Source organism: Pteropus alecto, unplaced genomic scaffold (genome assembly GCF_000325575.1).
Source record: "Pteropus alecto unplaced genomic scaffold, ASM32557v1 scaffold267, whole genome shotgun sequence".
NCBI classification, from domain to species: domain Eukaryota; kingdom Metazoa; phylum Chordata; class Mammalia; order Chiroptera; family Pteropodidae; genus Pteropus; species Pteropus alecto.
This window is the reverse complement of record NW_006440137.1, coordinates 55,301-70,997: the sequence shown is the minus strand read 5'-3', so window position 1 is coordinate 70,997 and position 15,697 is coordinate 55,301. Positions and strand designations below refer to the sequence as shown.

Genomic DNA, 15,697 nt, shown 5'->3' with positions numbered 1-15,697 from the left:
TGAAGGTTTTATAGAGCATTATCATTAACCATTTAAAAAATTTTTTTACCGTTAAACTTAAATGGCCAATAGAGACAAAAAGTTTTGATACTGTTCTTCCACTGCTGACGAAGACTAGAGTGGCAGGTATTAGGGATAATATTTATTTAGCCTTCTGAAATTTCTGGCAGACTTGATAACTGCCAGCTACAGCAGCCTTCTTGTCCACTGTTTTGATGACACTCAGAGCAGCTGTCTGTCTCATATCACAAGCAACAAAATGACCCAGAGGAAGATAGTCAAAGAAGCTCTCAACACATGTGGGTTTGCCAGGAATCATATCACCAATGTCAGTATCACCAGATTTCAAAAATTTAGGTGATCTAGCTTCTTCCCAGACTGACAATCAATCTTCTTTAACTCAGCTGACTTTCAAGCCACATAAGCTGTGTGATAGTCCAGCACGGTGCATAGCCAGCACTTATTTGCCCTGGATATTTCAGGATAATCACCTGAGCTGTGAAGCCAGCTGCTTGATAGGTCATTTTGGCTGTCACCAGCCATGGTACATTTAGAACATCTTTGGCAGACACTTTCTTGACATTGAAGCCCACATTGTCCTTAGGAAAAGCTTCAATCAAGTTTTATAATGCATTTCAACAAACTTTACTTCACTTTTAACATCGATTAGAGCAACAATAACCATTACACTGGATTTGGGAACACCAGTCTCCACAGGGACACAGGAACAGTACCAATACCACCAACTTTGTAGACATACTGGAGGGGCAGATGCGAAGGCTTGTCGGTTGGATGAGTATGCAATCTAGAGCTTCAAATAGCATAGTTTCACTGGCATTGTCATCTTTATGGGTGACTTTCCATCCTTTAAACCAAAGCATGTTTATACTTGGCTCCAGCATGTTGTCACCATTCCAGCCTGAAATTGACACAAATGCTATTGTATTGGATTGTTGCCAATTTCCTTAATATATGTACTGAGTTCCTTAATGATTTCTTCATATTTCTTCTGGCTGTAGGAGGGCTCAGTGAAATCCATTTTGTTAACACCAATGATTAGTTGTTTCACATCCAGTGTGTAAGCCAGAAGAGCATGCTCACAGTTCTGCCCATTCTTGGTGATACCCGCTTCAAATTCACCAATACTAGCAGCAAAAATCAGGACAGCACAGTTAGAGTGAGATGTGCCTATAATCATGTTTTTGATAAAGTCTTTGTGTCCCGTGACATCAATGATGGTCACATACTGCTTGCTGGTCTTGAATTTCTACAGGGAGATGTTAATGGGGATGCCACATCCATGTTTAGCTTTCAGTATATCCCAAATCCAGACTTATGTGAAGGAGCCCTTTCCAATCACAGCAGCCTCCTTCTCAAATTTTTCTATGGTTCTTTGTTGATCTTACCACATATGTAGTTCAGATGGCCAGTAGTGGTAGACTTGCCCTATTCTATATGTCCAGTGATGATGATATTGATATGATTTTTTTCTTTCCTATTTTGGCTTAAAGTTAGTGGTTATTTTCATGCACCTGTGTTCTTGTGGCAAATCCATTGCAAAAAAAAGTAGATTTGAATTCTGTGGAATTAAATAATCATGTGACTTTGGGAAGACAATTATCCTGGACTATACTTTTTTTTATGACAAAAGAGAGAAAAAACTAATTATTAGTTCTCTTATCTGTAAAATGGCTCAGATGTTAACTAAAATGGCCTCGGAAGGAGCACAGAATTTGGAATGAGAAATAAGCACATAAAATACACCTATGTTTGCATCCTGCTTCTGCCACTTACTGACTGTGTGACCTTTAGTTAGCTACTTAAATTCCTAAGCCTCAGCTTCTTTCATCTACAAAGTAGTAATAATAGCACATTTGCCTTAGATGGCTTTGAGATGATTAAATATTTTAGCCTAGATAAAAATACTTGAAAATATTAGACTTACCTCTTTCAGATTTAAATAATCCCTTTGCTCAGTTTCCTTCTCCACAACCTTGCAAGAGAAAATTTTCTGGTTCTGTTTTATAGAGTAGTCCAACTTCATGCCAACTTACCACTATTGAGCAAAAAAGAAATAATATGAACATTAATTCAAATGTGCATTTTGCCAATTATATGAAATTTAATAACAATATTCAAATTCATGCACTGCTATGGTTACTAGTTATAATGGACTAAGTAGTCATCAAGGAAACTAAGGAAGGGTACCCAGAGAGGTGAAATTTTATCTACAGATTCTTTCATTACTGTGTAGTTTTTATATCTAACATAAAGATAATACTTCTCCACCATCAATTCTAAATCCCAAGTCTGTTTGCTTTAATAATCCTGGAAAATACTATAGTAGTGGAACTCTTGCTCACTTTTTTTCTTTTGGCATTGGAATAATTGCAGGCCACAGCTGTCATCCACTTCTCTACTAACCCCACTAGCCAGTGATAGCTCCATTTAGATTTATAGCAAAAAGCAGCCCACAAACAATGAGGGTATGAAAGCCTAAATTCTTCTGTGAAAATGGGAAGTCCCTCTCTTCGTAGGGATCATGTTCCAACATTTCTTCTCATTAAATAGCTTCTGCAGTATCACTGAAGAATAGTTGAAGTTAAGGGACAGGTCTATCTGCCTTCTTTCTGTTAATAGTGTTTGGGTGCTTATACTTTCTGTCTCCCTAGGGCCTTAGTATCTTGAGAGGGGAGAGAGAGCTCTTACCTGTATCTAAGAAGTATTGGTGGGATAGTATTTTTGTCTTAAATCTTCTATTTGTTGTTGGTCTCGTGGTGTCTCTATTTCATCCACAGTGTATATCTGAGCCTTACATACCAAAGGAAACTAGAAAAAGGGGAGTGGGTCTGAGAATGGGTGGAAAAGATGTGTAAATACACAGGAGCATACAAATATATTTTTCTTAATTTCTATCCACCTTTTCATGTGTTAACTTAATGGGATAAGTATATATCGTATTGACCAAACCCCCTTATAGTTGCCCGTAGGCAGGAAAATAGCTCTTAGCTGATAATTTCCAAATGATTATTGTATTTCAAAAAATGCTCTTCTGCCTATATTTTGACCTAATAGATCCTTTTGTTTGTATGGGCCATAATATTTCTTTGATAAGTATTTACAATACTGAATTCTCAATTCCTAAAGAAATGAGCTTATATAGAGTATTAGGGGTGGGCATTCAGAGCAGATCAGTGCATGAATATATAGGCTATTTCCAGTGATGACCCATGGCACCAGAGCCATGTCATATACTGAAATCTGACCAGTAACCGCAAAACCATTTCAATTCAACTTCCTGAATTCTGGTTAACTCTATATATTCTCTTTACTTGTATTATCACCACCCTAACACCATATCCCACCAGGATTCTTGGAATAACTTTCTAACCGATATGCTTTATCTCTACTCTTCCCATTGAGTTTCTATAACACAACTGAACTGATCTGTCAAAGACTCAGTTTTTATAGAATTGTGGCTATATTTAAATCTGTCAATGATTTCTCATTGTCTTTACAGCAAAGTCCCAAAACCTTGATGAGATCTACATGGCTCTCTACACCTGGGCTTTCTCCACTCCTCCAACCTCGTATTGGGTAATTCTTCATACCAATCTTACTTACATTTCTTGAATATGCCAGCCTTTCCATGTTGGGTCTTTGATGCACGACGTTCCCTTTTTTCCTAAAAAAACCTTTCCCGCAAACTCTTTGCCTGATCTGGGAACAGTATCCTTGCATTAGTAGATTCTCAGAGGTATTTAGTACATGATTAAAGCTCAGAATCATACCACACTGAATAGAAATATTTCACGGGCTCGTTAAAATGTAAAACTGGGTTTATTTGACCTGAAAGTCTTCAGCATATTCTTTAGACACACACACACACACACACACACACACACACACACACACACACACACACACACACACCATTGTTAAAACAACAACAAAAAAACAAGTTTTATAACATATTTTAGTTTGTAAATGTTTGTGGGCTTCCATTTAGTCCTCGGAGCTAATATTTTATTTCATAATAGTTCAAATTATTGTTCAAACGTGAATTGTGTCTTGATAATTCCTAGCAGGGTAAAGGAAGTTTGATGAAAATATTTAAGCTCCATTCAATGCTATTGTAAGGTGGGCAGATCACTTTCCCCAAGTGATTGTAATGAAAAGATATTGATTCATTTGGCTGGTTAAGTGACATTTCAATAAATAGTTATTAGTAAAATAACTCTAATGGTCTGTAGGTCAGAGCCAGTCAATAAACATGTGTGGTTTAGCCTATACAGTATTAAAAAAACATTTGAAGAAGTGTTTAGAATTTGGGAGGATGTACATAATTGAGATTTCTAGCTTCCTTAACCCAAAGAGTTTCTGATGACTTGGCATTTATATTCCCCTCCTGGTAACAAGAAGCTGGAGTAGAGTATTCCTTTTAGGGTGAGCAGTGGTTCTTAAACCTGAGTGTGCATTAGAATCACCTGGAGGTCTTGTGAAGCGATTGCAGGTCCCACCTGGGAGTTTCTGATTCAGTAGGCTGGAGTCTGAAACTTTGTACTTCTAACAGGTTCCCAGGTTATACTGATGTTATAGGTCAGGGCTCCACACTTTGAGAATCACTGAGGTAGGTAGGAAATGTGCTTTCCAGCAAATCATGGTCCTCCTACTTCTTGATGATTCTCTAAACCTGGGTATCCACTGCCATTTATCATCAAGAATCAACCTTTGGTATATTTAGAGAAATATTTTTTTCATATGTAATCTCCTGAAAGTGAAAAAAAGTTAAAAACAAGAAGAAATGTTTTTGTGGAAGCAATGAATATTCTAAGAGGTTTACCATGCAAACAATTGGTGCTTTTCACTCATATGCTTTTCCTGCATGGCTTCAGGAGCCTTTTGAGTTTGTGAGCTCACATTCATGGCAACTTCCATATACAAAGAAAATCTGGTAATAAACTTGGGCAGTAGGACTTTGGCTTTCAGTCATTCAGACCCGGGTGTGAGCTTTGGACTCTGCTGACCTTGGAAAGCTTCTGAATCTCATTAAGCCTCATTTCTTCATCTGTAATACAGGGATTTGGATGATACTTACTCCACTGGGTTATTGTGAAATTAAAAGATTGAATGTGATGCACCTAATACACAATAAATGCTCAATAAGTGTTATCTTCCAATGTTATTGTTGATATCGTAATACAGATTTTAAAATGATATAACCATAAACTTGAGGGAGCAGGAAGAAACTAAGCAGAAATTGAAAGTGTCAGGAACCTGAAAAAGCTGGATCAGGAAGATTGAAACCCAGAATGAGCAGAGGTTTGCAAAAAGAACCGAGGACAAAAAAAAAAAAAAAGAAAAAGAAAAGTAGAACGTCAGTCATTTTTGGAGTAAGAAAAATGGGAAGGAATATCTACAGCTTAAGGAAAATTGTGTAATGTTAACAGACAACAGAAAGAAACCAGAACTACTGAACTAGTGTTTTAACTTTATATTCTTGGTCAAAGAGAAGTATTTTGGGTCAGAAAGGGAAGAATAAACATCAGTAAGAGGAACCTAAATTCTTAGAGACAGGGAGCTATCTGAATGGTTTCATATTAACCATTTTATAGGCTACTGGAAAAAAGGGCAGGCGAGATTGAGAACCACAAATGTCAGTCATGAGGAAACACAGAGCATGAGCATATGTCTAGACAATGACACAGAGAATGAATGTTATCCAGATTTCCAAATGGGAGAAGAGAAAGAGTCTATGCATTCTTGAAATTTCATAAATTATAAACCAATAAGCTTGATATTTACCCCAAGCAAAATATGAAATACATTGTTTGTGAGTGTTTAGGAAAGGAAAAGAATGATCATAAAGAATTGGCACTAGTTCTAAAATGTAAGTTTCGTCAGTATCATCATTTTCTGATAAAATTATTAAGCGAGTAGATCATGGAAATGATTCTCTCAGCAAATATTTATTAAATACTAACTAGGTGAAGGCTTATTCTTTGACACATTTTTCTTGGAGAAATAGGCAGTAAATTCATTTATTAATAGACATGAGATAGAATCAAACATTCTAGCAAGAAGTGGGGCAGAGATCTGACCAGGTATACGAAAAAGAATGGTGATAGTCTTTACCACAATTGCAGACACAGGAGTTGCTGAATGAGGCAACAGAAAGCAAGTGAATTTTTGGACTTGTGTTTAAAATGAGTTTGTGATGTCACTGAAGATGTCTATTAACACACAGCTATGTAATTCAGTGGCCCTAGCCTGGAGACACAGGTGGGAATCATTAGTGTGTGTAGTTATTAAAGTTTTTACAGTGGCTGAGATTTCTCAGAGGGGCATACTGAGTGAGAAGAAGGCTAAGGCTAGAATAAAAATAGCACTAATCTTTAAAAAAAGAAGAAAAGGAGCTTATAAAGAAGACCAAGAAACAAGTTCAGGATGGTGGGAGGAGAGCTAGAAGAGAGTGGCGTTACCCTGGCTGAGAGAGGAGAGAAACTCCTGTGTAAGGCTGAGGACTCAGATGGATTCAAAACACATGCTTTGGAGGTGATGCCAGTCAGCAATGATGTGTGAGTTTTGTCTAGCAATGCTCAGCTATAGGAGGACCACACCCTCACCTCAGGGTGTAGGAGAGTCAAAGGGACATGGACTGACTGGTGTAAGCAGGAGACATTTGCAGAGGTTGTAAAATGGAAGAAAAAGGAGGCGGGGAAAGAAGCTATTGAAGAAATAGATTCATATGTTGATTAAAATTTAAGATCATATGATTTTGGGTAGGCAGCCAAAATGTTGCTTAACATAATGGAGACTCAAAAGTAGAATAGTTGGAACAAATGGTCAAATCTAGCAGAGTGAAATATCTAATAGGGATGTATGTACATTCTGTTTTTCTAAGGAAGTGGCACAGTGCTGAATGAAACAGGCGAGAACCAATTCCTGTGGAATGAAGACATATATTTACCCTCTCTTCTCTTTTCTTCTTTTCCCTCCAAAGTGACAACAACTATTTAATAAACTTTTTTTCTCTCAGGAATGGATTTTAAAAGAGCAATGAACTGAATCAACATTTTTTTATCTGGACATAAGAACCACGTGGAAGTCAACTGACAGTCATACACGTGAAAAATACATTTTAGATTTTGTAGTTGACTTTGAATTTACTACTATTAACATTATTAATAATACAGATAACATTTTGAGCATTTATTAAATGTTAGGTAGTTATAGATGTTTTATACATATAGTAAATATATGAACCTCAGTCCACAGACTCAGTTAATCTAGAACAATAATTTAACCACTTCTTGTAACTCAATTTAATTCCATGTTTAACCCTCCTACTGCCAGGCTAAGAGTAACATCTCAGGTAATTTTTGGTTTCTCCCTTCTTCTGTGGGGTGGAGATCAAGGTCCTGGAAAGATTTACATAGTGCCTTGGCCAATAAATTGGAGAAACGAGGAGCCTTCTGGTCCTAAGTCATCTGCTCAGGTTGAGTTGCCCTGAGACAGCATCTGGCCTGCAGCATAGCTCACACAGTTGTTTTGCTCCATCACTTAAGGTCAGGGAAACTTTTAAGAAGTGATAGATCAGTCATGTCTAGACTCTGCATGAAGCCCTTTCCTCTTTGGGGGTATTCCTACCTTCCCAGGCACTCAACCTAGAAAATAGGGAACTTGGCTTCTGGACCCACCATCTGTCTATTCTAATGACCTCTTCTTCACTCTTTTTCTTCTTCACTTGTCAGTCCATGGAGAATCGTAATCTAGGCAGGGAGAACCAATTCCTGTGGAATGAAGACATATATTTACCCTCTCTTCTCTTTTCTTCTTTTCTCTCCAAAGTGACAATAACTATTTAATAAACATCTTTTTCTCTCAGGAATGGAATTATGGCTCTTTGACCCCTGCTTCTCCTACATATTAGTCTGTACATCAACTCCCGAACTCTACATCCCACCCCTCTCACTGCTGCTTTAAAATACAAAGACCAAAAGTGCCCATTGGCCATTTCTACTTTCTGACCAGCTGCATCCCTTCTTAGAGGCAATGAGCTCAGAGTTGTCCCTACCCTTGGAAAAGGGGAAATACCAGGAGAAAGATGTGCCAAAAGAACTCTACCACCACACCCACATGAAATTCTTTATTCTCTCAGCAACAAAATTGGAAAATTAAGTGGAGTCTAAGATATTTGCATGAAAGGGCCCTTTCAAATCTAAGACTTTATAATTCTCCTAATGTTGGATGAAGCCTGCTGGTTTGTGCTGCCAGAAAGTACAGGAAAATCCAAGGGCAGCTTTTGAGGCAGACAGCAGCGGCAGCGGGTCAGATACTGAGAGGGAAGACTCTGGCCCTTTGGATTCGAGGGTGCTTGGCAAGATTCTTAAGAAATAATAGTGACCTAAACTGAAAATGTTATCCGATACCTAACTGTTGACTGTGCCTCTTCTCTTGAAACCTGGAGCCATTTCGTGGCAGTTTTCACTTCTCTCTGCCAGGCTAGGCCTGGCTATTTCTCAACTCCAGTTTCTCTGACTGTGGCTTGATAGAATGTCTTGGTCTTTGGAGACCCTCACTCTCTTGCCTAGGGGTCAGGAATGTGATGCATCATGATGGCTTCTCAAATTTTACAGAACCTCATGATCAATGAACATTTATTGATGTGGGTTGTTCAGAGCCTCAGCATAACATTGCACATATAGTAAACCTCATGGGTTTATAGTCACATTGAAGAGATGGGGCATATGCACAATTCAGTGCAACGTATCCAAAATACCCTCCATGTTATTGCTTCAAGATTCTGGAGAAGGAGAAAATGAAGCACAACTCTCAGCTGCTGAGTCAAAAAGGCATCCACATGTGACACTTGAATTGCAGCTGATTTTTGAAATGCCTAAAAATAGTGCAAGAAAGATGAGTTATTTTTAGTCCTTTATAAGCAACTGAGAAGGAAGTCTCCACCTCAGCAACATCAGCAATTAAGACTAATAATATCACTTTTGCAGACATATGCTTCAAATATTAAACAAAATTATATAGATAAGAAAAACACTGATTGCCATTTAGATATTTACTGGTATTGTTCATTATTATTATGTATTCAAGAGGTACAGCATGTACTTTAACATTTTGGTCTGACTACTAAATCCAGAGTGAAGTCTTTCCCTCCAAATTTGTCACCCTGGTGTTTAAATCTGATTCTGAAAGCCTCAATACCAAAACACCCATTTTAAAATTGCTGTTTAAGATGAATGTCTTACCTCTTATTTTGCATTTTTTAACTGATTTAATCAGAGAAGTACTTCGATGTAAGTAACCACACATTAGCTCATCTGCTTTTATATTAATCAAAATATTTAGGCATCTTCACAAAAATTTCTCATATTCATAAAACAAGGCAATAATTTACTTCTGAGTACTATAGTATGTTGTGGGAAATCTCTATGTGACTCGTATAAAAGGAATAAAAGCTAGTTTCATAGAACTCCATTGCCAGCATAATGAATACTTTAAAAACACATCGATTCAAAGCCTGCCCAACATACTCCCTGGGGCTGTGGAGAGTGCACCCCAGTAGGTCTTAGAAGAAAAGAAGCTCTTCCTCTGCCCCACTTCCTGTACTGTCTTTGGAACTGGGCTTCTAGTCAGTGCAAAGAGAAAATAGCTAAACTGTTAAAAGGTTAACAGTCAATGTGGGGTTCTCAGCATCTCTCAAAGGCACTTAGGAAACTGGCTGCAGGAAGATGAGTAGCAGCCGGAGAGCACCCCAGAGACCACTCTTTAACATCTTATTCCACATGATTACATATTCGACTACTTTGAATTCTCTGGTCACCCATGGGAAGGTGGAAAAAAATATTCTGGGTGGGAGCAGGGGCAGTGGATGAAGCTGGTCTGACATTAAAAATGCGCCGCAGATATTTCCCTAAGGTGAAAAAGCCCCACAATCATAATTTAGGCAACCAGGAAAGAGCTGCAAATCTAAAATATGAGGTTGAATTTCCATGTGACATATGATCATTCCTTTCAATACATTAAGAATTCTACTTTGCATTAGCAAGAACTTCTTTTTCTTGAATCTTTCATAAATGACTTTTAAAAATATTCCTATTGTAACCAGGTGGGTTAACTCATAACCTTCCTTTCCTCTAGACTAAAAATCCCCAGGAATTGTGAGTAAATGTCTGACATTTTGGTTAATTGGAGTTGGTGTTGGGGACTTTTGAGCATGGGTGGCTATAGGCATAACCTTTGGTTGTCTTGACTAATGTGGTTTGACAGAATTCAAGTTGTGTTGGAACGTATGGGCAGAGGCAGAGGAATTTAGAAAACACAAAATTGTTTATTAGTCTTGCATGTTGTGACCTTTCAATGGCAAAATATAAAGAGAACTTTGTAAAAATCATATGTTTCAATGATAGAGATAGAATAAATAGAATATGAACAAATAGATAATAGAAAATACAATTGTTCAAAACATATTGAACAAAACATATTGAAGGGTTGAAAGTCCTTATCAACGTTTCCATTTCTCCTTGGAATATTTAAGAGATCCTAACTGAGCTGTGGGGCCAGAAAGGGGAAGATTAACCACAGAAGGAAGGAAGTGAATTAGGAAGAGGAGGAACTTGGAGAATAAAATAAAGCAGACTTGGAGGTGAGAAGTTTACACTCAGCACAGCATTATCTAGAAAATATTGCAGACCACAGCTGATGGACCATGCAATAAAGCAGCATCAGGAGACTCTAACATGAGAGTGAGGGCAATGAGTGTTTTGGCCACAGAGAATTTCAGTGCAAGCTATATTCAAAGGTCTAACCAGCACTGCTCGGCAGCGATATGTAATTGAACTTTTTCTAACAGCTACATTTAAAAAAGCAAAAAGAGGACGTCAGAAACATGGCAGAGTGAGAGATATCCCCAGATCTCTCTCCTTGAAACAAAAATAAGCTGAACATCTAAAATTTAACAACAACAAAAAACACACCCAAACTGCACAATAGCATGTCTCAGTGTGAGATCTACGCATAAGAGTTACCACAGGTCAGAACCCCAGGTGTCCGGCAGTGGACTGGGAAATACAAAGAAGTTGCCTCTCACAGGCAGAACTCCCTGTAGGAGAAGTAGGGAGGAGAGAAGTTGAGGCGAGCTCCCTAAATAACTCTTCCTGGGAGAGCTGTGAGCTCCATGTGGCCGGTGGCAGTGCCCAGGCATCAGGGCAGAAAGCAGAGAAGTGAGGATGGCAGAGAAGTGGGGACAGCAGAGAAAAAACAGATGATTATTATAAGCCACAGTTGCAAAACATGAGGCTGAGCCACATCCCACATCCTTCAACCCAGAGGGCCCCTTCCCCCATATCCTCCAAGGCCAAACATCGTGGAGCCCCAGGGGAATATGAACAAAAACTACTGAAACTTTCGCTAACACTGACAGGGACTGAGACTAAGGGTAGCAGGCGTGATTGAATATCTACAAGAAATAAAAGCATTATTAAGACTTTATACAAAGAAGGGATCCAATAGGATTAGATGCCACTTACTGGAAACCAAAAGAAAAATGCCATCTTAGGAACAGGCTAAAGGGACACCTTTATAAAATAAATCTTTCTGTAAAAAAAAAAAAAAAAGCAGACCACACTTCCCTTAATGCCCAGGAAGAGAAATAGTCCATTAAACACCATGAACAACCAAGGTGACAAGTCATCTCAGAAAGAAAGAGAAAAATCTCCAGAAAATAAGCTTAAAGACATAAAAATATGCGACTTAGTATCAGAGAATTTAGGATGGTACTTCTGAAAAAACTCAATAAGATCCAAAATATTTCATATCAATAATTAAGGAATTGAAAAAACAATTAGATGAGTAGAATGAGTTCTTTAGCAAGGAGACTGAAAACCTCAAAAGAACCAAATAGAACTTCTGGAAATGAAGAACACACTGAAAGAGATGAAAAAATAAATAGCAAGCCTGAAAAATAGAGGTGACCAAATGGAGGAAAGGATCAACGATATCGAAGACAGAAATATAGAAATAAATCAGAAGGAAGAAGAGAAACCGAAGAATGAAAAATAATGAAAGAGAAATACAACAACTAGCTGATACCATCAGGAAAGGAAACATAAAAATAATGAGCATTCACAAAGGGAAGGGAAAGGAGCAGGGGTTAGAAAGCATTTTCAGACATATAGTTGATGAGAATTTCCCAAATTAAGGAATGAGCTGGATCTTGGAATTCGGAAGTCGACAGAACACCCAATTATCTAAACCCAAAGAAGCCATCACCAAGACACACCATATTAAAATTATCAAAAATCAATGACAAAGAAAGAATTTTCAGGGCAGCTAGGGAAATGAAGACAGTAACTTATAAAGAAAAACCCATTAGATTATTATCGAACACCTCAGCACAAACCTTACAAGCCAGAAAGAAGTGGAATCAAATATTCAAACTATTAAATGAAAGGAATTACCAGCCAAGAATAATGCATCCAGTTAAGCTCTCCTTTAGATACGAAGGAGAAGTTAAGACCTTTTGAGACATACAAAAATTGAAGGAATTTTCCACTACGAGGCCTCCATTATAGGAAATACTGAAAGGGGTCAGCTCACCTAAAACAAAAGGAAAAAAAATACATAATTAGGAGTAAAGTGACTAGCAGGTAGATAGAAGCAGAGGAGTGCAATCCTTACCAAGAACAGGGCATTATACACTTAAACCATAAGAAGAGATCTGCTACAGCAAGATACTAATGAATGTTCAGTATACATAGGGACAAATTGAAACAACAATGACTGAAAAGGAGAGAATTCAAAGATCCAAATTCACAAAGAGGAATGGAGATAAAGCACAAGAAGAAAAAAGTGGATGACTGTATATATATATAACTATCCTTTTCATATTCGTAATGGTAACCACACGCTGAAGATTCAGAACTGAAGTATATAACATAGAACAAGAAGAACCAGAATGTGTATGTATGTGTGTGTGTGTGTGTGTGTGTGTGTGTGTGTGTGTGTGTGTGTACAACTATCTTTACATATTCGAATGGTAACCATACAGAAGATTCAGACCTGAAATACATAACATAAAACAAGAAGAACCAAAGGGAAAACCCACAAAAGCCAACCAAAATAAAGAAAACAGAAACACAGGGAAAAGGAAGCAATGGAAACACCGAGCTACCAGAAAGCAAAAGGTAAAATGGCTATAAGAAGACTTCATATTTCAATAATCACCCTAAATGTAAATGGACTGAACTTACCAATAAAAAGGCACAGAGTTGCAGAATGCATTAAAAAACAAAACCCAACCATATGCCGCCTGCAGGAGACACATCTCAGTTCCAAATACAAATATAGACTCAAAATGAAAGAGTGGAAAATGACATTTCAAGCAAATGGCATTCAGAGTAAAGCAGAGTAGCGTACTAATATTGGATGAAATAGACTCCAAAATAAAAAAGGTAAAGAAAGTTACTGAGGGACACTTTATAATGATAAAGAGAATCATGCACCAAGAAGACATAACACTTATTAATATCTATGCACCCAATCAGGGAGCCCCGAAATATGTAAAGCCATTACTAACAGAACTAAACAGAGAAACAGACCAAAACACTATCATAGTAGGGGACCAAATGCCCCACTGTCAGATATGGACATATCATCCAATAGAAAATCAGTAAAGAAATAACATCCTTAAATGACACATTAGACCAACTGAACCTAATTGACATTTATAGAGCCTTTTATCTCAGAATGGCTGCTTATACATTCTTCTCTAGTGTACATAGAACATTCAAAAGATTGTCCACAAACTGGGACACAGAGGTAGCCTCAACAAATATAAGAGTGTTGAAATCATACCAACCATATTCTCTGATCATAATACTTTGAAGCTGGAGATTAACTGTAAAACAAAAGCGGGAAAAACCCCAAATACATGAAGATTAAACAACATGCTACTGAAGAATGACTGGGTCAGAGAAGAAACAAAAAGAGATCCAGAGATACATAGAAATGAATGATAATGATAATACATCATATCAAAACTTTTGGGACATAGCAAAAGCGATAATAAGAGGAAAATTTATACAGTTACAGGTCTATCTCCAAAAACAAGAATGAGCCCAAATAAACAACCTAATGCTTCATCTTAAAAAACTAGAAAAGAAAGAACAAATGAAGCCTAAGTCAGCAGAAGGAAAGAAATAATCAAAATTAGAGCAGAAATAAATGAAATTGAAAAAAAAAGAAAGAAAAGAAAAAAGAAATGCAACAAAGAGCTGGTTCTTTGAGAAGGTTAAATTGACAAACCCCTGGCTAGATTCTCTAAAGAAAACAGAGCAAGGACATAAATAAACAAAATCAGAGATGAAAGAAGGGAAATTATGACAGACAACACAGATATACAAAGGATAATATAAGAATAATATGAAAAAATATATAACACCAAATTTAATAAGTAGAAGAAATGGATCAATACTTAGAAAAATACAACCTTCCTAGACTGAATCAAGAAAAACTGGAAAATCTAAATAGACCGATCAGCAGTATGGAAATTGAAACAATCATCAAAAACCTACCAAAAAGTCAAAGTCCAGGAACAAATGGCTTCACCAGTGAATTCTACCAAACATTCTAAAAAGATTTAATACCTATTCTCCTCAAACTCTTCCAAAATAATTGAAGAAGAGGCAGTACTTCCCAACTCATTTCATAAAGCCAATATTACCCTGATACCAAAACCTGGTAAAGATAACACAAAAAAGAAAACTACAGACCAATATCTCTCATGAACACACATGCACAAATTCTAAAGAAGATACTAGTAAACTGAATACAACAACATATTAAAAAGATTACATACTACAATCAAGTTGGCTACATCTCAGGGCACAGGGATGGTTCAACATATGCAAATCGATTCACGTGATATACCACATAAACTAATTAAAAAATAAGAATCATAGGATCATATCAATAGATGCAGAAAAAGCCTTCGACAAGATACAGCATCCATTTATGATCAAAACACTTCACAAAATCGGTATAGAAGGAAAGTACCTTAACATAATAAAGGCCATCTATGACAAACCCTCAGCCAACATTATACTTAATGGTGAAAAACTAAAAACCTTCCCTCTAAGATCAGGAACAAAGCAAGGCTGTCCACTATCACTACTGTTATTCAATATAACATTGGAGATCCTAGCAAGTACAATCAGACAAGAGAGAGATATAAAATGTATCCAAATAGAAAATGAAGTCAAACTGTCAGTATTTGTGGATGACATGATTCTCTATATAGAAAACCCTAAAGACTCCACTAAAAAACTACTAGAAACAATAAGCAAATACAGTACAGTTTCTGGATACAAAATCAATGTTCAAAAATCTGTAGCATTCTTATACTGTAATAATGAAGTGTCAGAAAAAGAAGTGGAAAAAATAATTCCTTTTGCAATTGCAGCAAAAAAAATAAAATCCACACATAAATTTAACGAAACATTTGAAGGACCTATATAATGAAAATTATACGACGCTATTAAAAGAAATCAAAGAAGATACAAAGAAATGGAAAGATATTTCATGTTCTTGAATTGGAAGAATCAACACAGTTAAAATGACCTTCTTACCTATAGCATTATACAGATTTAATGCAGTCACCATCAACATTCCATTGGCATTT

The 15,697-nt window shown here is 37.0% G+C and overlaps 1 pseudogene; it reads right to left on the bottom strand.

Annotated features, from left to right (window-relative positions):
• Positions 1–142: 142 nt before the first annotated feature.
• The window catches only part of LOC102878084, a 46,541-nt pseudogene continuing 30,986 nt past the window's right edge, over positions 143–15,697 (bottom strand).